The 27,563-nt window shown below is 43.8% G+C and overlaps 1 long non-coding RNA gene across 2 annotated transcripts; it reads right to left on the minus strand.

Annotated features, from left to right (window-relative positions):
• Window positions 1-868: 868 nt before the first annotated feature.
• Window positions 869-27,563, minus strand: LOC148685159 (uncharacterized). Of its 2 annotated transcripts, XR_015951171.1 has the most exons (4): window positions 27,454-27,563; window positions 10,788-10,846; window positions 10,103-10,174; window positions 869-1,329 (listed from the first exon to the last, which is right to left on the minus strand). It is a non-coding gene; the product is annotated as an uncharacterized LOC148685159 (long non-coding RNA). The 2 variants fall into 2 exon arrangements; XR_015951172.1 differs by lacking the exon at window positions 10,103-10,174.

Genomic DNA, 27,563 nt, shown 5'->3' on the forward strand with positions numbered 1-27,563 from the left:
ATATTTATTTATTTTTGGTTTTATCTCGATAAATAAATATGCAAGTAATGCTCAAGCTCCTTCCATAAGTATAAGCATTGGATTTTGTGATACATTTCCTCCCTATGTACGGAGCCGGCTCCCTGACATCCTCCTTCCAAAAAACAAAACAAATAAGAAACCCAGCCGTTTCCGCATAACATTCCGCTTATATGTGTACACACACACACACACACACACACACACACCTTTTAATAAAATTCTCAGAGTAGTTTAGAATTGTTTGTTTGTAACATGAAACAGGGTGAGATCTGAAGTTAGTCATGTCCAGAGTTTGGCCCATTAAATCCATTTATTTCAGTGGGTCTCCTCTTAGTACGATTAACCTTTGATCGCCTACAGTTTAGCTGCAAAATAATTATAATAAATCACCCAATATTAAGGTGGTTAAAACTAAAGCAGGCTAAAAGAGTAACAAAGGCTATTATGGTAATACAGGAGACCTGCCCACCTACCCAATTTCTTAAGGCTTTATCTGGCAAATTGTTGTAATCTGTCATTAGTCTGTGGGGTTGAGTTGTTTTTAAAATTAACTAGCCTGGTTGCTTTGAAAGAGTCCCTTGCACTCTCAAACCTATTAAATAAGATGAGGGGAGGAATAAATAGAATAGAATGGAACTGAATTGTTTAGTATTGATTAGCAGTGACAACATGAAAATGTGCAGAAAAGTGTAAACCAAAATTTAAAAAGGCAACTAAATCAGACACTTCTTCTTCACTTTTATTCTTCTTCTATTTTGTTTTACTTTCTGCATCTCAGCTGCCAGGTTCTAAGATCGCAACAATCTTTTCCAACCTATTGATTCAATCAGGAATACTGACACAATCATGAAAAACATTCATTTTATTAGTGTCTCATGTGATAAAGTTTAACTGTACAGTACTTTCCATGGCTAGTTGCTCGGGGCGTTTTGGCCAAGGACTGAGAACTGAATAAATAAATATTTTTTATTACTTAACCTCAAAAGCATCTTTTGATCAATCCAGTGTTTTATAAAGAGTTTGCTGCTACCCGCCCCAGTTTCCTAATCCATAATCATGGAAAATATCTAATTTCCATATAGAAGTGATATCTTCCTTGGGTCATACTCAGTGCTGAAGCTTCTGCAGTCTTGGGTCACAGGAATCCGAGAAAAGACTCTATTAGCATATCAATGGAACTGCCTCTCCAGGAGCCAAGATGGGAAGACAATATTTGCATCTCCATTTGTTAACAGTGCAAGCAAAAAGGCAGCTAGCGTACCTCATCACCAAAATTTGTGCTTCATCTTATGACTGCTATTATTATTCCTGAAAGAAAAACAAAACACCAAGCTTTACATATTCTGAAAACAAAAAAAGGTTTATTCAGTACAGTAACTCTTAAATGGGCGAATAAACTGGTTCCTACAAGTTATGCCCCCTTAATAATCACCCCTGATTTGCTGTTGTTATTTAGATGACTATGGAGCTAAAAAGAAAAAAAAGGGTGGCATCTTATCATTACTAGAAATGTCAGTATTGATTTTGGGTAATCTTTGCTTCCAGTAATTTTTTAGACCAGCCAACAGCCCAAACTCTACATGGCTCAGAGTTAATTGGTTTCATTGCATTTTCTTATGGTGCATGGTACAAATTTTAAGTGGAGGGTGTTTATTTTGCCCACTTTTTAAAAGGCTCTTCAGATTGTACAGTTCCAATCTTTGTACTGCTCCCAAGAGAGAATGTTTTTAGCCTGCCATCGTACAACTGGTCTTTAATAATCCTGGAATTTCCCCCCTCTCATTTTCTATTAAATTTAAAATTAATGAATTAAATTCAAAAATTGAAAATATACACAAATCATACCGAGCATAAACAATTGCGCATCTTATCAGGAAAAAAACCTACAATACTAATATAACACAATTTAACAGAAAGTCATTTAACCTATGAATAGAAGATCTTAAATCACTATGAAATTTTGGTTGAAAACCATATTGCATTTGTCAGAGGCGTCTTACAATAATTAATTAAAACAGACCAGTTTGTGATCAGTGTGTCTTTTTGCTGCCTCTTTTCTTTTAATCTTACAAAATGTGTGAGTTTAGCCATTAAGACAAATTCCCACATTATTTTCTTACTAAGTCACTTTTATCAAAAAAACAACAGCAAAGAGGCTTATGGCACTTTAGAGACTAACATCTCAACAGTGTCATAAAGTTTTGTGGAGTCCAGCCCACTTTGGATGCATGGAGGACAAAATTGTAAGCTTGTACAATGGTAATAGATTCAAAAATTACAGCCAGTGAGAGTTTAAATGTATGTTAAATAGACACACCCTTTACAATAGCAGGTTAGTGATTAATTTGCTTAGCATTGCTGAAATGATTGCATTAACACCTGCAGTGGTGCTATTCACATAGATAGAACAGATCCTGGCAATGGTAAGCTATTTAAGGCTGCTGCTGCTGCTTCCTTGGGAATCACTCTTAGCCAAGTACGGTGGTACCTTGTTTTAAGAGCAGCTTAGTTTATGAACAACTTGGATTAAGAACGCTGCAAACCTGGAAGGTGGTGTTTTGGTTTGTGAACTTTGCCGTGGAAGCAGAACATGTTTCACTTCCTGTTGAGTGTGTTCCATTTGTAAATCGAGTCCCCCGCTGCTATGGGAAAGCACGCCTTGGTTTAAGAATGCTTTGGTTTAAGAACGGACTTCCGGAACGGATAAAGTTCATAAACCAAGGTACCACTGTAATATTGTCTTCCATGAACACCGTCTTAACAGTGAGTCCTAACCCCATTTACCTAGGTACAAGCCCCACTGAATTGAATGGGATTTATTTCTGACCAGATAAAGATTGTGCTGTTAACACTTGTAGCGTGATAAGAATCTTTTATCTCAAATTAGCCCCCACCCACGTGATGGTATGGATCAGGCATAGGCAAACTTAGCCCTCCAGATGTTTTGGGACTACAACTCCCATCATCCCTAGCTAACAGGACCAGTGGTCAGGGATGATGGGAGTTGTAGTCCCAAAACATCTGGAGCGCCAAGTTTGCCAATGCCTGGTATGGATCTTGATTAATTGCAACTGGGATGTTTCACATCGTATTTTGAATAACCCTTGTATTGAGCGGGATCCACCTGAGGATTCCTGTTAGTGGAAGAGGAAGGTTTTCCTCTTGCACAAAAGGACTTTCCTCCCTCTTCTTCCACTGCAAGTCCCACCAAAGCCTACGGAGGAAGGAGAGATACAATGTCCACACACATACCCCTGATCTAACCATAGACAAAGCTTTTCTGTATTCTCAATTTTTATCAAGCGATTCATGTAACTGTAGCAAGGAATTGCAAATCTTTCCCAGGAACTGACACTACAATCTTTCCCACTTGACACTTGATTAAATTCCAAATATTTATTTTTTTTGCTAGTTTATGGTACCACCACATATGATAAGACCGCTCCCCTTCCCAAGGGGATGGAGTTGCAGGCTGGCCACGAGCTCTCCCCATGTACAGCAGAGGGCGAGGTGATGCCTCCCGCGTCATTGGGAGTCCCGGCTGCATCACGCCCCACAGCCGACCAATCAGGTCAACCGGGGGGGGCATGGCTTACTTGATTTAAATCCCCGCACAGTTGGGGCTGTGTCTCCTTTTGCCTCCTGCAGACGGATCTCCTGCCCTCCCACCCTATTTTCATGCATTGCCATCTTGGTCTTGCTATAGACTACGGTTGGTCGCCTGTTGAGGGGGCCAAGTAGGAATTTTCCCACTTGGCAAATTGGCACCAGCCATGTGTTTTTCGCCTGCCTTGCAGCAATCACAACTTTGTAAGGTGATCCGAGGGTGTGAATCCTGTCTGAAGCCCAGCTATGGACTAAGGCCATGCCACGACCCCAACAGGGACCCTGGATAAGTTTGCAGTGGGCTCTCCCTACTGGTGGTTGACCCTTATGAGACTACCTGCATGACGGGCAGGAGTCAGATATAGTTGGTTCTCTTCCAATGCCTAAGCCATAGCCGTCAACTCCCGGATTGAAAAATAAGGGATCAGCAGACATGTCCAGACATGTGTAGAAGCGACTTCCGGTGCCAGTGCTGCCCAATTTCCGGTGCCCAGACATGGGCAGAGTGGCACCCAAAATCGGTTCTGCACATGTCCAGAGATGCACAGAAGGAGCCTCCCTGGCCGGTAGGAGCTGCTTTCTAAATCTGGGGGATTTACGGGATTTTTTTCAATTCTGGATAACAGCGGGAAACGGGTTTAAATACGGGGGTTTCCCCGCGAAAAACAGGAGACTTGACAGCTATGGCCTAAGCCAATACCATTCACACCTGTAACCAATAAAGTTGTGGCCTTATTTATCCCATCAACCCAAAATATAGGTGTCCGTGTGTTTCATTATCTAAGAAATGGGTTAGGTAGGGCGCAGGGCCTCTTCCTGCTTGGGGCATTTCCAGCACGTGGGTACTTAGCTTCCATTTGCCTTTTTTAATAACACTGGTGAGATGTACCATTGTGCCATAACTTTATAGGTTTTCTTTTATGCTAATGTTTAGAGAAAATACGCACCCTTCATGATGATTTTTTTTATTTTTACGGCTGCTTATTTTGTGTTATTGTTATGGTTGTTTTTAATTTTGTATTTTTATTTGTAAGCCCCATCTGATTATGTTTTTAATTATATAAAGGTGTGTTGTAAATGTTGAAGTAAGTGTACATATTTTACATTGCAAAAGCATTACTGTATTTGGAGCATATTGCTGCCCAAGTAAGCATCACATGGTTAATGTTTTGTCTAGATTCCCTTCTGTTAGATGATAGAGTTGTGCAAGTATTTTTGCCTGTCCCTCTTTCTCTTAGAATGGCAATTACACTTACCGGTACCTGAAAGATGAGTTCCCCCTGAAAAAAAGCCCTGTGTGCACCTCATAGATGTGCATTTTTTTGTTAGGGAAATAAACATTGTTAATAATATTTTAAAATGTGGACAGTTTATATTTAAACATCATATTTGAAAAAGGTCAAAACATCTTAATTTTTTTAAAAAATACATGCACCCCAGAAAATTTTCATGTTCTATAAGACAATTAACAACTAAACAGACCATCATCTATATAAAATACAAAAATACAAGAAAAATTCAATGTTGTAAAACATAGTAAACCACTATACATAATTTACTCTAAACCTCAAGAAATAAAATATTACAAATGAAAATCAACTACAAAGTATGCTAAAATATGCCACTACATTTTAGAAGCTGTTAAGCAAAGGATTTCAAAGAGTCAGTGCCAGTTAAGAATAGAAACCGCCTCTTTTCAGGACTCTCTGTTTTAAGCTTTGATATCAATTTCAGCTGAATTGAGATCTTATCCATTGTAACTTAAAGGGACTCCTGACCATTAGGTCCAGTCGTGACCGACTCTGGGGTTGCGGCGCTCATCTCGCGTTATTGGCCAAGGGAGCCGCCGTACAGCTTCCAGGTCATGTGGCCAGCATGACTAAGCCGCTTCTGGCAAACCAGAGCAGCACACGGAAACGCCGTTTACCTTCCCGCCGGAGCGGTACATATTTATCTACTTGCACTTAGACATGCTTTCGAACTGCTAGGTTGGCAGGAGCTGGGACTGAGCAACGGGAGCTCACCCCATTGCGGGGATTCGAACCGTCGACCTGATCGGCAAGCCCAAGGCTCAGTGGTTTAACCCACAGTGCCACCCGCATCCATTGCAACTTAGGCTGCCCAAATTTTAATGTACCATCCTTTGATGGAAGGTGTTGTTGTTGTGCTTGTTGTTGTTGTTGTGCTTTTCCAGCATCAAGCTATTTGAAATTTGTCTGCTGTTGCAAGTAAAATAATTAAACTGCTTCAGATTAATGTGTGTGGAGATGAGGATATTGTTTTGATGGAGGTGGTTTGGCAATCCTGTTTAAGGTTGGAAAGGAAGACGTGCCTGTTTAACTTTTTCAGGAAGCTTTCAAACTCTAAATTCTGACCTACTAGTGTAAGGTTGCCTTGACTCCTGATAGCGTTGCTTGCTGGCTTGGACAGCAGGGAGTTATAAAATTATTTGAAGTGTACAGTGTACACAGCCAGTTGTTCTTTCCACAGTAAACAAATCTGAGGCTCAAAAGCTCGAAGGCAAGACTCAATTAGGTTAACCACATCTTACCATTAATTCCTGGCTGGGATTCAAAGAATGGCAAAGGCAGGGAGGCTCTACTGACACCAACAGAAAGCAAAGGCCCGTAGCAAAGAGTGAGCAAAGGTGGTGCCAGTTCATTGGGTGGGACGGTTCTTATCCAGCACACAAATGCCGGGTGCAATTTTTATAGCCTCTCATCATTTGTCTTCTTGCAACGATAGACTTTTTAAAACGGGCTCATGTCTTCATGGAAGGGAGGAATAGATCCACCCATTTCCAAATCCCCAGTAATACCAAGAAATATAAATGCTTTCTGGTTTGCTGAGGCTTCCTTTTTGTTAGCTATGAATCCCATAAGGGCAACCATTATAAATCTAAATAGGTTACGAGAGTAGAGTGCCCAGAATCCTGGCAGGATGCCATTTGGCTAATAAATACTACACATTGATTCAGCTGCATGTAAGATTGTGGGTTTTGTTTCAGCAAATCTTCTACAGAGATGGTGTTTGGTTTTTTGAGAGGTAAGGGGGAGAGATTAGCTATTACAAACACAGGATAGTAATCAACTAAGTCCTTAACAGGGTAAACCTATGGAACTTAATGGGCCTAACTTGTTATGTTCATAGGTTTCAACAAGTCTACTCTGAGTAAAACTTAGTTGAATACCCCCCTCTTTCACTGTAAAATCCCTGGTTTCAGCTACCAGTAGATGACTCAGCTTCAGTGTCAGATATCAAGAATAAAGTTGAAGGATGTGCCACCTTAACAATACTTTTAAATATTTTGCGTGAAATCCTTATCGTTTTAGGTAAAATTAGGTTTTGCTATGTATTGAGGGGGAAAAGGGGGTCTTATTGCAAATATAAATTGCCAGACCTGATTTATCAGACAAATGGAAATATGAATATGACCCATCTACTGCACATTAGACCTAACTCTATGACATAATCACCAGGTGGTATCTAAGGCTGTGTGCACATTACTGGCTTAAAATGCAGCTAAGATGTTCTTTTTCTCTGTTTGGATCAAAACACAGCATTTCATAAGGAAATGACAGGGTAGATGTGGATTGTGGCTAACATGTGTACACTACTTTCCCAAACCAGCAGTGGGGAAATTACTGAATACAGATTAAATGGGTGTGTGTGTACACAGTCTAGATTGGGATTTTCTGTTTTCATGTAAAATCTTGGTATTTAGTTTGTTTAAAAAAAACACTTGCTTTTACAGCGCCACCCTTTTAAAGCCACGGTTCTCTTTTTTATCTAAGGACTGAATCTGTTCCTTTCTTGCTTCCTCTCTAAAATGAGAGTATAATCAACTTGCTTTAGATAAGGAGCCAATTAGTGGGCAAAATCAAGACAGTGGCAAATAGGACAGCAGATCAACCTACACAGTAAAAGAGGAGCCAAACCCCTGAGCTTATGGGGCATTTTTTTTTACTACACTGTAGTGAGTAACAATTTGCTTTAAACTGTGGGCAGACATCCTTGCACACAGTAATTGCACGTCCTGGAAAGAATTCATTACAGATACAGCAAGTTTTGCCGCTAACAACAGGTATGGTTTAAAGAAAAAAGGCAAAAGGTTTACAGACCACAGAGATCAAAGGTAAAGACGTCGTGCCTTGTGAATATGCATGTTTTGCATATTATTTAAGTCCATTAAAAGAAACGTTTGTAGCAGGGTGTGGCTTCAGAGGAGAATAAAACAACCCAAATGAATCTTTAAGGTGAAACCAGGGCATTTTAGGCTATATTACTCACGCCTGCCAACATTTCAAAATCCTGTAATAGTAAATTTAAGCTGCTTCACTCTTCATAGTTTCCTGCCTACTGTCAGCACTCCGTAACCCAGCGGTCCACACCCTCATCCATGTGGAAAATTCAAGCCAAGAAATCTAGGTCAGGGATTTCAATACTTGCATTTGTTCAGATCCCACTCCTACAGGCATACGTCATAAAACTAAAACACACATAATACACACCCTAACTAATATTGTATCCTCTTTTCCTATTTCCTAGGGAGGGTGTGATATATTTTAGAATTTGTAAATCTTGATCCAGGCTAACTTTCAGCTGGCCTCTTGCAAAGTTTATCCCACAGCAGGATAAGCTCTTGAGAAGTGGCCGGGGTTCCCTTTATTCTAGGGTGCACATCACCATTTATTCCACATCCAGTGTGCCAGGGCCGTCTTAAGCAAATCCAGTGCCGTGGCGCAAAGGTCCCTCCGGTGCCCCCTCCCTTTCCCCAAGCTGCTCTCTCTCACCCTGGCTCAGGGTCCCAGTGCCACCAGCCCAGGCTTCCCGCTGCCCCTCACCTGCTGTGCAGTGTCCTGCTGCCAGCCCAGGTCACGCTGCCGACCCCTCTCTGCCCCAACCAGGGCGTGGGCAGCTCCCCATCACCCGCCACCTCCCCGGCCTGGAGGCCGCGTGGCCCAGGGGCCGCCATCCACACCGGAGGAAACAAGCATGAGCGGTGAATTCCGGGTCCCGCAGTGCACCGCTTGTTCCCCGGCCGGCTGACCAGTCCACCGCTGCCTCCGCCTGTGCTCACTTGCTGCGCTCCCAGCGGCCCGAGGAGCAGGAGGCGATTGCCACGCCCCCGCCTGTGCCCCAGGAGTGGTGGTGGTGGGGCGGCGGGCACCAGATGTGGAGGAGGCCCCTCGGGAGCCGCTCCCACCACCGCTGCTCCCGCAGGTGACATCGGCTCAGCGGGCAGCAGCTGAGGGGATTTCCGTGGGCCGAGGGAGAGGAGGCGACGGCGGAGCCATAGGGCTCAGACATCAGCTGTCTGGCGGGCGCAGCAGTGCCCCTGGTGGCCAGGGGCCCTGGCGCATTGCACCACCCGGCCCAGGCCTAGAGACGGCCCTGCAGTGTGATCCCATTTTTAGTTTTGGAAGTGCATACAGATGCCACAAGGTGCATCAAACCAATCCTTTCTTGAGAAATATTGCTGTTTGGTGCGTTTCCCCCCAAATCAACTTCGATCCAACTAGAAAACTTAAGCGGAATTCATTTTATACTTAAGCCGGGAGTGCGCATTTGGGACAGCCGCTGCACATGTACAGATGAGGATAGAAGCGCAGATGACAGCTTCGTGAATAGGAGTTGGGGGGGTCCATGGGGGGGACAAAATTGGCCATGTGTGTTGGATGAAAGACATCCCCACCCCCTCTCTGATATATGCACACTGCACAACTTAAAAAGCAGCAGGGGGGAAATGAACTCACTGCATTTTAAGTCTCTAAGGCAGGCATGTCAAACCTGCGGCCCTCCAGATGTTTTGGTCTACAATTCCCATCTTCCCCAACCACTGGTCCTTCTAGCTAGGGATCATGGGAGTTGTAGGCCAAAACATCTGGAGGGCCGCAGGTTTGACATGCCTGCAGGCATACAAGTGTGCTTACTGCTTAACATTGCTTTATAAATTCTGGAGAAGAGCTAATTCTAAACTAAGCAAAGCAAAAATCTGTGAAGTGACTAGAACAGAAACAAATGAATATGGTGGAGGGTGGAGCTGGTAGGGCTGCATTTTTTCACCTCATTTGTTCAGGCTGCAAATATAACACACTTACTGGTGGGGCTGCCAGCCCATCACAAATAAAGAAACATCGAAACTGCCTGGCTTGCTTTTGTGACTTTTAGAACAGCTTGAGATCTTGAAAGCAGCAAATGAATCTTTTCACAGCATGGAGGGGAACATAATCACATGCTCCTGTTTCCATATCAAGCTGTACTTAAGGCCAAGGTGATCAAATAATTGGGCTTTTTGCAATAAGGAAAGTGATGGAGAAGTGTGGGATAATGCTTGCGATGATCCCTGCAAATGGCTCAGAAGGAATGCTCATAAAATAGCCCACATCATTGAATCCCCCAGCTGACAAATCAGGATGAATGTTAAATAAACAGATCAGCAGGAAGCACCCTTAGGGAGGAATCGTACACCTACCTGGAAACCAAATGAAAAGCCTAAGAGCACCTCCTGATTGGCAGTATTTTGCAGGAGCAATTCAAGCGCACTCTAGGAAATTTAGAATTAAAATAAGATGTCAACCTAGCACAACAAATCCACTTTTTAAAAAAGAAATGGACTTTTTGCAGTTACGAAAGTGATGAAAAAATGAGGGCGGGTTTGGGGCAGGAGATGCAAGGCTCTGATCTGAAGGGGGGAGGGAAAAGGTGCTGGTACTGTGTGTATTTGTCCACAGACAGATTTCTGGGTCATGTGACCAGCATGACTAAACTGCTTCTGGTGCAACGGAATGCTGTGACAGAAGCCAGAGCACACGGAAATGCCATTTACCTTCCTGCCGCAGCAGTGGCTATTTATCTACTTGCACTAGTGTGCTTTCAAACTGCTAGGTTGGCAGAAGCTGGGACAGAGCAATGGGAGCTGACCCCATTGCGCGGATTCGAACTGCCGACCTTCCAAATGGCAAGCCCAAGAGGCTCAGTGATTACAACCACAGCGCCACCCACCCTATATTTGCCTTTGACTGGTCTTAACTGTCCGGGAGGTCCTTTACCTTTTACCTACCGGTGTGTACCACCAGAAAACCAGCACTGATTCTATGAAATATTTAGGTTGCAATTTTGGGCATGGATTAAACCCCACTGAACTCAATGGGACTTACCTCTGTGTAGAGTGGCACAGTCCGTGGCAGCATTGCTAGGAAATCATATCTCTGCATATCTGCCAACATACACAAACAAAAATAGGGCATGCATTAAACATCTCAGTTGTCATCTCAAGGTTCAGTGCTGAAGCCCCATCTCCCCAAAGCATTACACATTACTGAAAGGTCTGCTGCAGTTGCTGTACAATAATTGTTTACTCTGGAATGGCTTGCCTGCAGTGTTTTAAAATCAAATAATATGTTACCTGAGTTAAAGATGGGCTAGGAAAAAAATAATGGCTGCAGTTAAGGAGCCCCACCAGTGGAAGCCTAAGCAATGACTTCTGCTACCTCAATGGAGCTTTCCTTCCTCTCCTCCCCCTGCACACCCCAAATTGGCTGGGGTGGGGTAGCAGAACCCCCCCCCAAAAAAACCCCCCAGCATGCACTGGGAGGAGAGGGCAATCCATCTGTGAAGCAGAATTGCTTGTCTTGACGGCGCAACCTGCTTAGCGCTATGTTGAATGCCTCCTAATTGTCATACAATCCCATTGATCAGAAGTTCAAAAAACGAGCCTCACCAGCATGTGAAATGGGTGTGTTTTGCAGGGCTCTATCATGTTCGAGTGTCTGCATTTACCTGCATGTGCCTTCACCCCCACCCTTCACAGATTTAACAAAGCATTCCAAACCCTCTTTGCTCTCCCCCCCCCCGAGGGGCTTGGATTGGGCAGAGCTCAGTGGAGGCTGGGGCTGGCTAGGCCTGGTAGCATGGAAGGCACAGAGGTCAACTGCAGGGGGCGCCAGAGCCATTGGCAGCCAAAGCCAGCTATAAAGGTAAAGGTAAAGGGACCCCTGACCATTAGGTCCAGTCGTGACCGACTCTGGGGTTGCGCGCTCATCTCGCATTATTGGCCAAGGGAGCCGGTGTACAGCTTCCAGGTCATGTGGCCAGCATGACAAGGCACTTCTGGCGAACCAGAGCAGCACACGGAAACACCGTTTACCTTCCCGCTGCAGCAGTTCCTATTTATCTACTTGCATTTTGATGTGCTTTCGAACTGCTAGGTTGGCAGGAGCTGGGACCGAGCAACGGGAGCTCACCGCGTCACAGGGATTCGAACCGCAGACCTTCTGATCAGCAAGCCCTAGGCTCAGTGGTTTAACCCACAGCGCCACCTGGGTCCCTAAAAGCCAGCTATATTGTAATATTATCCCCATCCTCCTGGCTGAGTTCTACAAGGGCAATTACTGATACTAAGGAGCAAGAGGAAGCTGACAGCCATCATCCCTTGGGCTGGCTGTAAGAAGGCAGGCAGGTTGAGGGATGGCTGAGGACAGACTGGGGTTTGCCCTAATGGTCCAGCCTCCACTGGTAGAAGTGTCTCTCCACTCAGCTCTGCTGGATCCATCCGTCACCTGTGGAGAAGTCAGTATGATAGACTGATGCTGTTGCCTCTTCTGACTCCCAAACAGGTGGGTGGGTCCCCAAAAAGAGAACACAACATGTGAGACTTGTGGGGAGAAGATAGATTGTCACAATGGAAGGCATGGATCAGGAAACCTGTCATGTTGTTTTCCTTAGCGGTGCAGATTTTGAGGTGATAAATACGTACCTTTATTTGGCCTAATGGGGTACTCAATATGTTTCTGGTAGGGCTAGTGGCCATAAATGGGCAATTCAGCAAATGAGAAGGCATTCCTCACAAAACATGTAGTATACCTGAATTATATGAACAAACTGGATGAACTGGATGCTTATGCTAACAGCTATCAAAATTGCTCATGTGTGTTCTGCAGAAACGCCCAGGAAAGATTGTTACCTCTGTTCATTAACTCCCTCTCTTTCTCTCCACCCCCCTGCCAGTTATCCAATATCATGTTGGGTAATGAAAGGGCTCAGAGGATGTGGCACATGCTGCATAATCTTGCATTCAAAGGGGGGGGTGAGAAACCCACATTTTCTTTCTCCTACCAGCTCACTTTCTCCCCCACCCCCCACCCCAAAATGGATAGAATAAAATACTTTTTGCATTCATCATGAGGCGTAAATGTCTCCAATATAGCTTGATAAACTGCGATTTAAAACCAGTATCTGTTGATCAAAGAGATAAGCTGTCTCCAGTCTGTCTGGTAAATTTCTTAAGTCCTATACCTGCAATTATTTCTTTCTCTCATTCTTTCCTAATGCATGAATATGAACTTATAGGAAAGTCAGCTTTTAGCATTTGAAGTACGATATGCATGTTTTGTTTCATTTCTTCTTCTGCTGCTTTTGTCCAGCTTTGCCTTATAGCCTCGGGAGAGATAGATGGCTGTTATTGGATTTTCTTTCTCTCTTTTTTATGTACAACAACGGGAGAAATGCATGGAGGGGAAATCCAGAACAGAAAATGCAGTTGTTTTGACGTTCAAGTAGTGCCTTAAAACCTGCAGCTTCTTGCTTAAATGAAAGAAAGGAGTAGCTGGTAAACTAGGAAGGAGCACCAGAAGCTGACTCATACAGAGTCAACCTTTGGTCTACCACTAGACTGGTGGGTTGTTTTTTTGTTTTTGTTTTGCAGGTCTTTTCCCCAGCTGCAGCATGTCTTTGATGCAATTAATAGGGGATTTATACTGGGCCACCCACACAGCATTCCGTTTTATTAGTTGTTATGCGATGCTTCCACAATGTTACCACATTATTGCCATTTGGAAGGGAATTACTGTGCTATAGCATGACAAAAGTGGGACAAAAGAACCCAGCCCAACATTTATGATATGACACAGGATTTCAGCAGGAAGTTATGGGGCCTGCAGTAACTGTAAATGAACTGGTGTAGCTGCCCCAAACCTTTTGCAGGGGCAAATAGGATCACATACTGTACAGTATGTATATAGCCACCTTGATACAATCATGGGCATAAATCATATAATGAAATTCCTTCAGTAGCACCTTAAAGACCAACTAAGTTTTTATTTTGGTATGAGCTTTCGTGTGCATGCACACTTCTTCAGATACACTTGAAACAGAATCTTAGTTGGTCTTTAAGGTGCTACTGAAGGATTTTTTTTTATTTTGCTTCGACTCAGACCAACACGGCTACCTAAGTAACTACTGATATAATGAATTCACTACAAAAAGGGGCCCTAGCTCAGTGCTTCCACACTATAGATGAGGAATCTCTTTTCAGCCTAAGAATCATATTCCCTTCTGGTCAATGTTATAACGGCCACATGTTAATGGTGGACAGGGTGTGGCCTGAGAAGAAGGGGTGTGGCCTGGGGAGGGTTCTGCAGGCCAGGATTTTAGACATGGGATATTCCCAGCCAACCTGGACATGGCAGAGAATGAACCTGGAAGATGCTACTTAAATTGGCTCATTCCATTGTAAATGGAATTGTTTGCTTTTAATGTTGGATATTGATAAAACTCTGGATTTATTATTCATGCAAACTGTCTTGGGAAAGCTACGGTGCTGAAGAGCGGCTTAGAAATAGTAGTAAATGGAAGGAATTAAAGCTTTGTTCTCAGCCCTGAAGTGTTGCAGTTCAAGAAATACCTGTTGTATTTTCTTAACACTAGTTTGCAGAACTGGAGAAACCAAGAGACATTTAACCTGACTTCCTTTTTGCATTTTTAGGCGCGCACACACACACACACACACACACACGAATACACACACACCAAACCTGAAAGAATCTCTCTAGAAGACAGCCCACTTCCTGAATGAAGAAGCAGAAATCTGCACTGCTGCAAGCTGCTCTGGGGTTACAAAGAGCTGATAATAACTTGAGTTTAGTGAATAACATGCGGGATCTGTAACACAGTGCGCTGCAGCCAGCCAGCCAGCTATGCCATCTGCCAAGATATACTATTCCATTACTCCTACACTGCTCACGAGGATTTGCCAAGAATTATAACATTGGCTTGAAACTAGTCAATCATTCTCCAATCGTTTGCAAACTTTTGCATGAAAATAATTAAACTCAATGGCGGCTGCATCTTGCACAAACATGTATAGGATCAGGCTTAGCTGAAATGACCTAAGGACTTGCTTCTATCTCAGACCTGCAGAAATACCAAAACTAATTCAGTAAGATTTCTTACTTTCTGTTAGAGAGGAATTGGTAGCATGTTCTTATACATACTGAATCTGAAAGCATTTTTCTCTGCTTACTACTAATAAATAAGCTCCACATCCACATGCAGAATGATGTTATTTGTTTATCTTGATTGAGGGTTACCATCATTTTATTCAGTGCTGGACTGAGACAGATTGGAACAGCCACAATGCTCCCTCTGCATAAACTGCACAGAGATTATGAAGAACTCAGTGCTCATTTAAGCATCCGAAACCTCTTGCACACAAGTGAGGTGCATTTGAAAGTCTCTCAGCCAGCAGCAGGTGACATTTCATATGCAGCTTATTTTTACCAAACGTTGTTAATGAAATTTGAAGCTCCAGTTCTAAGGGGCTCATCACACATAGTCCAAATAATCAGGTGGAAGCACAAACCATAGATTTTATCTAAGGAGAAAGATTGTAATTGGATACTTCAGTTTTGCATTTGTGCTTGCTCTCACTGCGTTGAGAAAGGCAGAGAGTTTATCCCTTTCCCTCTGGATACAGCAGGGGTAGTCAACCTTTTTATATCTAAAAGGTAAAGGTAAAGGACCCCTGACAGTTAAGTCCAGTCGCAGACGGCTCTGGGGTTGCGGCGCTCATCTTGCTTTACAGGCCTAGGGAGCCGGCGTTTCTCTGCAGAAAGTTTTTCCAGGTCATGTGGCCAGCATGACTAAGCTTCTTCTGGCGCAACGGAACACCAAAACCAGAGCAGCGCACGGAAACGCCGTTTACCTTCATGCCGGAGTGGTACCTATTTATCTACAGTGGTACCTCGACTTATGAAGGCGATCCGTTCCGCGGCGCTCTTTGTAAGTCGAAACCTTTGGATGTCGAAGCGCCCATGTTGCACATGCGCAGAACGCGTGCGCGGCGAAAATACTTCCAGGTTTGCCGACTTCGTAAGTCGAAACTTTCAGAAGTCGAGGCATTCGGAAGTCGAGGTACCACTGTACTTGCACTTTTTGGCGTGCTTTCAAACTGCTTATGTTGGCAGGAGCTGGGATCGAGCAACGGGAGCTCACCCCGTTGCGGGATTCGAACCGCTGACCTTCTGTTCGGCAAGCCCAAGAGGCTCAGTGGTTTAGACCATGGCGCTACCTGCATCCCACTAATTTATACCTACCACCCACTAATGCATCTTTCTTGATGGTAAAATTTCCTTACCAACCACCAGTGGTCGATGGAAGGAGGATTCAGCTTGTGCCGTAGAACCCCCTACCGCCCACCTAGAATCCTGAAACACCCACTAGAGGGCAGTAGGGACCAGGTTGACAACTCCTGGGATACAGCGTCAGTTGGTGCACAGAATCCTATGTTCCCTGCTAGCACAGCTATGTGATTATATGCTCTGGTCTTAATGGTCTTCCGTGTCCTGCTCTCTTTTGATGGTACTTAATGCAACAAGTTTTATATTAACTTTTTTATATACTGTATGTATGTGTATGTTGGAAGGTGCTCAGAGTGGCAGTCCCTAATTTATCGGAGAAGTGTTGGAGAGTATGAAACTAGCCCCAAAGTCTGTTAAGGGCCTTATATACTAATAGTAACACATTGAACTTGGCCTACTTGCAAATTAGCATCCATTGCAGATCTCTGAACACAGGTGTTTTATTCTGACATGGTCTTACTTGGTAACCGACAATGTTATTGTCAGCTGTAACAATATCCAGTGGACACCCCTGCAATCAGGGCACAGCTGTAAAACACAAAGAGATATTTTGACAGGGTGGGGGTAAGAAAGCATCGATTTAATATTTCATCGCACTGAAGTTTTTACAAATTGCTGCTGATCTTTAAGGCACCTTAGATGCAAATCAAAAGTATGTTTGTAGACTTCGAGCTTAGCTGTTACACCAAGTGAACTCACTGGACTAATCCTCTTGAACACAACCACAGCTTCCTCCTTTGTGTGAAGTTACTCAAGTGTAATTATCTGCAGCTTAAGAGCTTCTATTCCCCTTAATTAGACTATGCATTCAGTGGCTAATTACATTCATGAAAAAACCCACCTTATTTATTATTCTTTTTAAAAAAAAAACACACAATTGGAACACTCATATTTTAAAGGGCATTCAAATAAAAAAAATGACACCACCTCTTTTTTCCAGTATTTACTAGATCAATAAAAAAAACCTTTATCTACTTCAATCTATTGTAAGTTGCTTTGAGACTTTTTAAAAAGCGAAAAAAATGAATAAGTAATAAATGTTTTAACTCTTTTGTAGTCGTTCCTATTTTAGTCAAATGCAGCACAATCCTAAGCTTGTTTACTCGTGAGTAAGTGCCAGTAAAGTGGGCGTATTTATCACTGCAGTCTTTTAGAGCATGATGCAAATAAAGGTAAGCACTACGTCTTGTTGATTTAAATGAGAGAGAGTGCTATGCATGGGTTTAATACATAGCTGCCAAGTTATCCCTTTTTTAAAGGGATTTTCCCTTATGCTGAATAGGCTTCCTCGCGAGAAAAGGGAAAACTTGGCAGCTATGGTTTATAATACACCCATTAGAATAGACCGCAATCAAAAGTAAACTTTGTGTTGGATCTAGATGTGGCTTCTACCAGTGGGGAGCAGAGTTCTGTTCAGGGCCAGGGGATGTTTCTTCCTTGGAGAGGGGGATGTGACTGTTGCCACTTAGTGAATACTCCATATCAGTGTGGGAGATGGTGTTGGGGTCTGCAGAGATTGGGAAAAAATTGGGAAATCCTCCTACTCTCCCAACATGATTCTTCTGCTGGACCAAAAGCTTTATGGGGACAGATGGAGCCTGTCTTGGTAATGGCCTTAGGGGATAATATTACAGTATTATCATTTTTTACACTTGTTTATTTCATTTATGTAATGCTTCCTTGATGCATCTCAAAGCGATCTCGCCATTCAATAACAACATATATAAAACAATTGCATACATAAATTGCAGATCGTAATTCAGACCGGGTTTTACAACGTGAAGTTATTTTTACCGGCTGGTGTTCATTGATGCTTTACTGTAAGCAATTTTATTGCTGCTACTGTAATTTTGTAGGGTGTACTCTGCCTTGCTGCATTTTTTTTTAAAAAATGAAAGTGTGGTTTATAAGTATCTAAATAAATAAGAATTGTTAAAACAGTCACATATACATGTATTAGGAAATCAGAATATATTATGCTGAAATACAATTACCTCTATTTAATTTTTTTTAATGACAGAGAGTAAAATTCCAGGCAGCCAGCCTTTATTTCATATATTTAATATGAGATAGTCTCCTGCCGTTTGTGTTTGTGTGGTTGATCTGCATATCAGTTTGCACTGAAAATACCTAGCATGTACAGTCCAAAAATGATAAATTATGCTTTTCATAGTTTCATTAATCTACAAATGTTTTGACCTTTCATTAAAATGTCAGTCTCGAGCTGTTGGTAGTACATAACATTGATTTACCTTTGCAAAAATTGACCTAATTATTAAGCATCCAACTACATGTCACATTCGCATCTATACTTTGCTGAAATACAGCCTGGAAAATATCGTACCCTGCAATGCAACTCACAATATGATTGTGGTATTATAATCATTTCAGTGTAGGCTGTTCCATAAAACTGGATTTAAAAGTACTTGTCTCTGGGCTTACCTGCTCTTACTTTTCTCCGCAGAAAAGTGAAAAACCCACTCTTTTAAGCTGAATCAGAACAAACGGAAATCATTGGAAAAAAGGTAAGTGCAGATAAGCCCATACCATATTTGTAATTGTCATGCTGCTGCTGCAGAGGGTGCCGGGACCCTCAAGTCAAAGTAGGGCGAGGGAAGCCGACAAGGAGGGGAAATGGAGATGCAGGCAGGCAAGTGAGTGGCTCACCCTGGCGAATGAGTTAAGTACCGGTAGTTGGGCAAACCAGGCTTGTGGGCAGCTAAGGTGAACTGCAGAGGTCAAGGACTGGGGGAGGAAGTGCCTTTGGCGAGGTATAAAGGAAAGGGGTAGGTGGCTTTGGCAAGAAAGATGGCTTTGGTGAGAAGTAAAAGAAGAGGGTTGCTTTGGTGAAGGGGGTTGTGGGATGGAAGGCGGGGTTGGTGAGTAAAACGGTAGTTGAATACTTCCCCATATCTTTCCTGGTGCTGTTGACTCTGCCCCTCACACTCGGAGAGGCCCCACTCTGTGCCAACAGATGCCTATTCTGTGGCGTTTGAACAACTTAATACCTTTCATCCCCACTCTCCAACTCACCCAGGCTCTCCCCCTGAGAGGCAAGGATTGTTGCCCACTAGCATCCACAGTGTCAGGAGTATGGGCAGGCGTCAGGCTCTGGGGCCTGTAGTGCTTTGCAGGACTGGGGCCTGCCTCAGCTTGTGCTGCAGAAGCAAGGAGTGGCCACTCAGGTGAGGCCACTTGATAACTCACTGCACCTGGTGGCAAGAGCTGGGAAGGATAAAAGCTCAGCATTTCCCTTCAGCTCTTTGCCACAGCAACACAATCCCTGCCTTGTTGCATCTGGCTTTCTGTTCCTTGATCCTTCGCCTTGCTCCTTGGACCTTTGCCTTGCCGATGCCTTGCTCCTCGACCCTTCAACCTTTGCCTTGCCGACGCCTTGCTCCTTGACCTTCAGACCTTCGCCTTTGTTACACCCTGCTCCCCGACCTTCGGTTCCTTGACTCTGTGACTGCCTGCTGCTGAGCCCTCAGCCCTGCACCACCTGGACTCCCGTTCCTGCTTCCACTCAGCCATCTTGCCTCTGGTCCTGACGTGCTGAGTCGGGACTGCTACCTCCCGCCAACCAGACCGTGACACACAGAAAGAGCTTCCCGCACCCTTTTCCACAACAGCAGCAAAGCGCTTTCTTCCCTCACTTTTTATGGGGCATCCAGATAACACTGTCAGCCAGTCATCAGAATCCAGAATTTTCCTTGTAGTTCTTCTGTTTTTCTTAGACTGCAGAAAGTTCCTTCCCCCTGCCAAGAAACCAGCCCAGTTGTAAATGCTTTAGCGCTACACTTTTATCTTTTTAAAAGAGTGGGGTTTTGACACGGACAATGACAAATTCAAATTGTGAGCCTTAAAACAATGTCACCGCAGTCTTATGATGCACACATGTCTCTCTGCCATGTGTATGTGTGTTGCATCACTGCTAATTAAAATATTTGTTTTAAGAAATGGAGTCACAAAATGGTACCCATCAGAAGGATTATAACAAATTTGTTCTCAGCTTCAAATGGCTCCAGACCATCCACGGCAGCTACATCACACCCACTAGTGTGAATTGCACACAGCAGGGTGTACACAAAGAAGGGTAAAATCCCTGTTAGAATGGAAAGTCAGTTGCATTTTTCTTGTAGTTTGCAAGAGTAACAACTGCATAGCACCATGGAGCTGTTCAAAAGATGAACACTGAGGTCCAGCACCGAGGGCCTTCTGGCGGTTCCCTCACTGCGAGAAGCAAAGCTACAGGGAACCAGGCAGAGGGCCTTCTCGGTAGTGGCGCCCGCCCTGTGGAACACCCTCACATCAGATGTCAAAGAGATAAACAACTACCTGACATTTAGAAGACATCTGAAGGCAGCCCTGTTTAGGGAAGTTTTTAATGTGTGACATGGGTGGGGTAAAAATAATAAATTATTATTATTATTATTATTATTATTATTATTATCCTAAGATATAATAAAACTATTCCTCTGAGAATAATGTGCATCCTAAGAAAGAGATGACAACCCCCCCACCTTTTCAAAGGGAGATGCAATCTACCACTTTGAGTGGAAATAAGTGTGTAATGTGTTTGCATATAAATGTTTACCCTTGTATCAGCATGACTCAGTAGTAATGCAGAGTCTGGTTGACTCATTGTCAGCGATAGCATTATGTAACCACACAAGCTTACAGAATTCAGACCAGGGTGGAATCCTCCATACCTCAGTCCAGACCACAGTCTGGACAGAACACAGCATCATTCATTCATTCATTCATTCATTCATTCATTCATTCATTCATTCATTCATTCATACCTTTCCTCCGAGGAGCTCAAGTCAGTGTGGGCAGATGGGAGTTGTAGTCCAAAACCTCTGAAGGAAACCAAGTTGGAGATGGCCTATAAATTGCTAAAACAGGCATCCCCAAACTGTGGCCCTCCAGATGTTTTGGCCTACAACTCCCATGATCCCTAGCTAACAGGACCAGTGGTCGGGGAAGATGGGAATTGTAGTCCAAAACATCTGGAGGGCCGAAGTTTGGGGATGCCTGTGCTAAAAGATTCAAATGTTGCTTTTGCTGTAGAAACAAACACAGCCAGCGCTTTTTTTTCGGGGGGGGGGGGCATACCCCTAAACATTTTATGGATGTAATTTTGGCCTCATTGAGGGGCAGTATTTCAATATGAGTAGGAAAATAAGAGTACCGCTAAACATTGTTTTAAGAAAAAAAGCACTAAACATAACTATTCCTCTGAGAATAATGTGCATTTTTATAACTGGGAGAAGGAAGTGATATGATTCCCATTTCCAAGTCCTATCAGAGCCACAATGTACAACCTCATTACAAGGTTAATGTGTGCATTTTTCTCATAAGATGTAGGGGCTAGATATTAACATTAATGTTAATTTAGCAGTGCACTAATTGTTTTGCTGTTCCCAGTGATTGCAGAGAAGCTTCATTCATGATTGCTGGCTACCATTTATGATCTGATTTCAATCGAAGCACCACACCACCGCATTTCCAGAGGTACCCCTGCTGTACGTAACAGATCTGCATTCTCTTAGACATAAAAACATAGTCATCTGTTTAAACTGGAAACCTGTACCCAAAATGTGGCTAGTAGTTGTTCAAATATATGTATGATATTTAGGGACCCAGGTGGCGCTGTTGGTTAAACCACTGAGCCTAGGGCTTGCTGATCAGAAGGTCAGCGGTTCAAATCCCTGTGACGGGGTGAGCTTCCGTTGCTTGGTCCCAGCTCCTGCCAACCTAGCAGTTCGAAAGCACATCAAAGTGCAAGTAGATAAATAGGAACCGCTATAGCGGGAAGGTAAATGGCATTTCCATGTGCTGCTCTGGTTTGCCAGAAGCGGCTTTGTCATGCTGGCCACATGACCTGGAAGCTATACGCCGGCTCCCTCGGCCAATAATGCGAGATGAGCGCGCAACCCCAGAGTCGGTCATGACAGGACCTAATGGTAAGGGGTCCCTTTACCTTTACCTTTATGTATGATATTTAAGCCATTTGCTCTATGCTGTAATGCAGTTGTTCCCAATCTCTATCAGTTCGTCATCCTCTGGAGTAGGGCCAACCTGAGAGGTTTTGCTGCTTGAGGCAAATCCGAAAATGGTGCCACCTGATTCCTTCTTTGCCGCTGTTGCCCCCTTTCCACTGGGGAAACCCTGGTGTGCTGAAGGCGGGAGAGAAAACATGAAGCTGGAGAGGTGGTGGCAGCAGTGGCCGCTGGAGGCGGTGGACAACGAGCGCAGGAAATGGTGAATGGCGCACTCCTTGGGCCCCAGATCTGCTGCCCCTCCCGGCCTGCCGCCTGAGGCGACTGCCTTACCAAAGCCTCATGGCCAGGCTGGCCCTGGCAGTGTATATTAATAGACGGTACCCCTAGTAAATAAATTAAAGAATAAAAAGAGGATGTTGCATTCTGCTGCCCTATAACATGACAAGTCACTAATAGGTGAAATATACAAACCTTTGCATGGACGCTGAGGAATAAGCCTTGCCTGCTGTTGAATTTAACAAGATAGCATTTGCCTTCCACCTTTTGAGCCTGAGGTAGAACAGATGTTCATGGAAAGCCTGTTAATTTCCTGCCATTTGGAAATCTATTAGAAACTCTCTAAAACTTTAGTGCGCTGGTTCTCCTTTGCATTTCCTCTTCTGTGCTGCACACTGCGGCCCACAATAGCTGTATTTTCGAGAGAAGGACCGCTATGCCTTTCTGTTCCTGTCTTCAGCCAGACTATTAGATTGGGGAAATCAGAAACAAAGCACAACCATCTTGCCACAAACTTCTTATAATGTATTGCACTACAGAGACTCACACATGGAGGAAGTGGAGCTAAACACAAGTACTGTAATTTAAATCTGTGGTGCTGTACTGAAGCCAACTCTTTAAGCATACCAGCCAGCATACCTGCCTATGCCAACAAGTATAGAATTACCCCACCACCACCCACCACCACCTGGGGGTGTGCATCCTTGGTATGGTCTGAATTTCCACCTGCTGCTGCAGGTAGTTTCATGTGTTAGAAGGAACCAGTTGGTGAGGAGATGCATGTGCTTCTAGACTAGATGAGAGCTCAGTATTGCAAATGGGTTGCTGGCAACAGATATTAAACAACACCTTACCAGATTTGTCCCAGAAAGGGTAAATTCTGGTGACTCAAAATTAGATATTTTCTGCAAGTTCCCCTGTATTCTCTGTCGCCCTTCTCTCTACCGTAAGTGAAGCACCAGCCACCTGTTACTTTGGGCATCTCTTTTTGTCCATGATTTCCACGACCCATAAGACTAGACTACTATTCCTGAATTCCTATTTTTATAATGCAAGTTTAACTGATCTCTGGTTTTTTTAAAAAAAACTGGTGTTTAGGACACTATTTTATTTTGTTTATTTACATTTTTGTATACCTATTAGAGTGCTGGTTTTTTATAAAGCAGTTTACCAATGCTTTAAAATATTTAGATTAAATCAGAGGGGGGGATGCAGGCTGGCATTTTGATCCTGATACTACCGGTATCTGCATTCATGAGCAGGCATCCATCAATAAACATGGTCTGGAAACATCCAATGAATATGCTTAGAAGAGGAGAGATAGAGAGAGAAGCAGGGGGAGTTTCAGCTCTTGTGTATTGTTCAAAGGGCAGAATTGCAAATGGGGAGATGCACAGGATCTATACATGCATGGGATTTAGACATATCCCTGGGGTGTGTGTGTCGGTGTGCATCCCATCCTTTTTTTATTTTTGCATTGTGCAGCTGATCCTGCTTTGTCCCTTCCTACTTTTTTGCTAATCCACCCAACATTCCTGTTTAGCTAGCACAATATTTTGATCCTTGGAAACCTCATTAACATTGATAGAGCTGTCCCTCTCTTGGATTATTATACATGGAGCAGATTGCAGTACTGGCTGCACATCACGTATAAAAGGACAATGTAGGAATGCACATAATCCATAAGAACGGAAGGTTCAGTATGCAAAAGAAGGAAGGCTCTCTGTTTTATAACTTTTATAACAACGAGAACAGCAACTTGGGACGAAGCAAATTAGCTTTAAATCTTTCAAAGCAGAAGGTCAGACAGGCAGAGAACACCAATTATTAACTGAAAAGAAGTGAGCCGTAAGGAGGAACAAGGAAAGAGGAACTTTCCAGTGCTGGTTTTCAGAAGTGTAGGTTTGTGCCTGATCCTTCATCTCTCTCTCTCTCTCTCTCTCTCTCTCTCTCTCTCTCTCTCTCTCTCTCTCTCTCTCTCTCTCTCTCTCTCTCTCTCTCTCTCTCTGTGTGTGTGTGTGTGTTGTTTCAAATTCCTCTGTGCATGGCAGTTCCAACCCAAATCTAGACTTCCTGTAAACCGGCTTGGTAATATTCAAACCTCTTTTAAGGCCCTGGGGCCCTCCCCACAAAGCACTACTATTTCTGCTAAACCGTGAGAGAGTAATCAGTAATTTATAGACTCACAGTCTGGGAAAGATACCAGGCTTTCTTGTAATTGTGGTCAATAGCAGTGATGCAATATTTTTAAAAAAGTAGAGCAGTAATTAACAAGCAATTGCCCTGATTTAGCAGGGGTGATAATTACAGGGAAATAAGTTCCCCCTGATCCACTGGATCAGGCCTTGAATATACTAGGGGGGGGGGAACTGCTGCATCCAGACTTTGGGTTTGTAATTTGTTTCTTGATGTAACCCATCCTTAGGAAGATGGCTGGTATATGCATTATAATAGCAAATAAATATCATTTCTGTACTACAGACAGTGTGGTATACTGGTTAGAGCAGTGGGCTGAGCTGAGGAAACTCAAGTTCAAATCCCCCCTCTGTTGTGAACCTCACTGGGTGACCTTTCGCATAGCTGCCAAGTTATCCCTTTTTTTAAGGGATTTTCCCTTATGCTGAATAGGCTTCCTCGCGAGAAAAGGGAAAACTTGGCAGCAATGACCTTTCGGCCTATCCTTCGTCACATAGATGTTCAGAGAATAAAATGGAGGCGTGGGAGACCTTTGCACACTGCCTCACTGGAAAAAAAGATGGAATAGAAGTGTAACTAAATAGATGAATGCATTGCGAGAATGAGGACTTCTCTTTTCATGTTGTCTGTTGAGGTCAGCATTGAATCTTTATGCTCCATATTAGCACTGCCAAAGCTGATTCTCACATGCAATTCCAACCCCTGGCAGTCAGCTGCGGTGAGATAAGTAAACCACTATGCCATCGCTACAGAAGTGGGTTGGTTCAGAGAGAGAGGAGGTATCCTAAGAAAAGCAGCCATTGAAGGAACTCTCTCTTTTTAGGGGAATGGCTCTTCAAGACAGGGATTGATGGGGTGGCTAAGTCTGCTGCGTTACAGAGGGCAGCCCTTTGCTTGAAGGCTGCCTGGTCCAAGTCTTGTGGAAAGGTAGAGAATCCTAAGAAAGGGCAGCGAGGAGCTTGAGGTTGCACATCATCCTCATTATTCATTAGTCACTTTACTCATAAAAAATGACTTGCAGACACAATAGAAATACTTAATGCAATTACAATAAAATCAATCCAAAAATTGAAAACATACAATAGTCAAAATATCAATAGCTGGAACCTGGACAGCAGACTTGGTAGGCACGCACAATACGTTCCCCACTGTGGCCACCCCCCTTACTGTGTTTGCCTGGCAGGAATGTGTCTTTAAATAGTAATGCTGCCTCTTGTTTTCTTGGATGGAGACCTGTGTGGGTGGGTGTATAGAAACCTCTGACTTACGCATGGTGGGAATGTAGCAAGAGCCTTTGCTCCACCCACTTTTGCATTTAGCCCTGCCCATTTTTGCCTTTGGCCCCACCCACCGCTGGCATGTGGCTTGTGGGCGGTTGTCCATGAGGGAATGTGGACTTGATGCTGCAAAAGTTTCCTCCCTATCTTTGCTCTGATCTTCCTGCCCACTCACCAAAATGCATTTACTTGCCTTTGTTGTTGTTGTTGTTTAGTTGTTTAGTCGTGTCCGACTCTTTGTGACCCCATGGACCAGAGCACGCCAGGCACTCCTGTCTTCCACTGCCTCCCACATTTTGGTCAAACTCATGTTCGTAGCTTCGAGAACACTGTCCAACCATCTTGTCCTCTGTCGTCCCCTTCTCCTAGTGCCCTCCATCTTTCCCAACATCAGGGTCTTTTCCAGGGAGTCTTCTCTTCTCATGAGGTGGCCAAAGTATTGGCGCCTCGGCTTCACTATCTGTCCTTCCAGTGAGCACTCAGGGCTGATTTCCTTCAGAATGGATAGGTTTGATCTTCTCGCAGTCCATGGGACTCTCAAGAGTCTCCTCCAGCACCATAATTCAAAAGCATCAATTCTTCGGCGATCAGCCTTCTTTATGGTCCAGCTCTCACTTCCATCCATCACTACTGGGAAAACCATAGCTTTAACTATACGGACCTTTGTCGGCAAGGTGATGTCTCTGCTTTTTAAGATGCTGTCTAGGTTTGTCATTTACTTGCCTTACAGGACCAGAAAACCAAATGCTTCTACTGGTAAACAGAGTGGTGGTGGATGATTTGGAAAGCAGAAGCAAATTTATACCTCTGGGATTTGATTTGCAAGCAAAAAGGCTAGAATTGGGGTCATATAAACTGGTGACACAGTGACTAAGAGAGGATATGAGGACTATCCAGAAGTATTTAGGGTATAAGCATTCAGGAGGGGGATGAGTAATGCAAATCGAGAGGAAACGAAGCAAAGTATAAAGTGGGTCGACCTTGTGCTGTGTAAGTGTTTGGTAACAGAAATCTGAGTCATGTAAGACTTATTTTGCTGCAGGAGTAGAGGCACTCCAGCTGACCACTTGCATGCACACACTTGGGAACCCTGTCTTTGAACTGTAGTTCACTGGTAGAGAATCTGCTTTGCATGCAGAAGGTCCCAGGCTCAATGGGCTGGAAGAGACCTCTGTCTGAAATCCTGGAAATCCACTCTCAGTCAGTGGAGACGATGATGAGCTGGATGAAGCAATGGTCCGATTCCTTATAAGGTAGCTTCCTTTTCGAGGAGGTGACCTTGGCTGTACCCTAACATATGTTCTTGGAGGTAGGATAGTGGTAAAATTCTTCTCTTCCACGTAGGTGGGCAGACGATTAGCTCAGCACTTCTCTGTATATTTGTCTACCAAGGTAAGATACCATTGGGTAACTTATCCTGCATCCATCCTCATTGCATGAGACAAGTACATTTGGATACACCACCCCAGCAGCCAGATTGGATCAACCACGCTCAAATGCCAGCTCACAAGTTCTACTTGCGTAACCTCCACAAATGATGTAGCAAACCCTTCAACAGCTTATCAGGTAGTGACAGCGATACTTGCCGCAAATTTAGCAATGGTAAATAAAAACCGCAGGTGTGGTACAAACAGCTAAAACCGGTGAACTTACCTGGGGTGACTCATGGCAAGGAACAACCCATAAAATGTCATGTTGGAAGGATCGCCGGTGACTGCCTCTGTGCATTTAGGCGTGTGCTGGTAATGGAATGCTTTCAAGGT

Source organism: Zootoca vivipara, chromosome 7 (assembly GCF_965207765.1).
Source record: "Zootoca vivipara chromosome 7, rZooViv2.hap1.1, whole genome shotgun sequence".
NCBI lineage: Eukaryota > Metazoa > Chordata > Lepidosauria > Squamata > Lacertidae > Zootoca > Zootoca vivipara.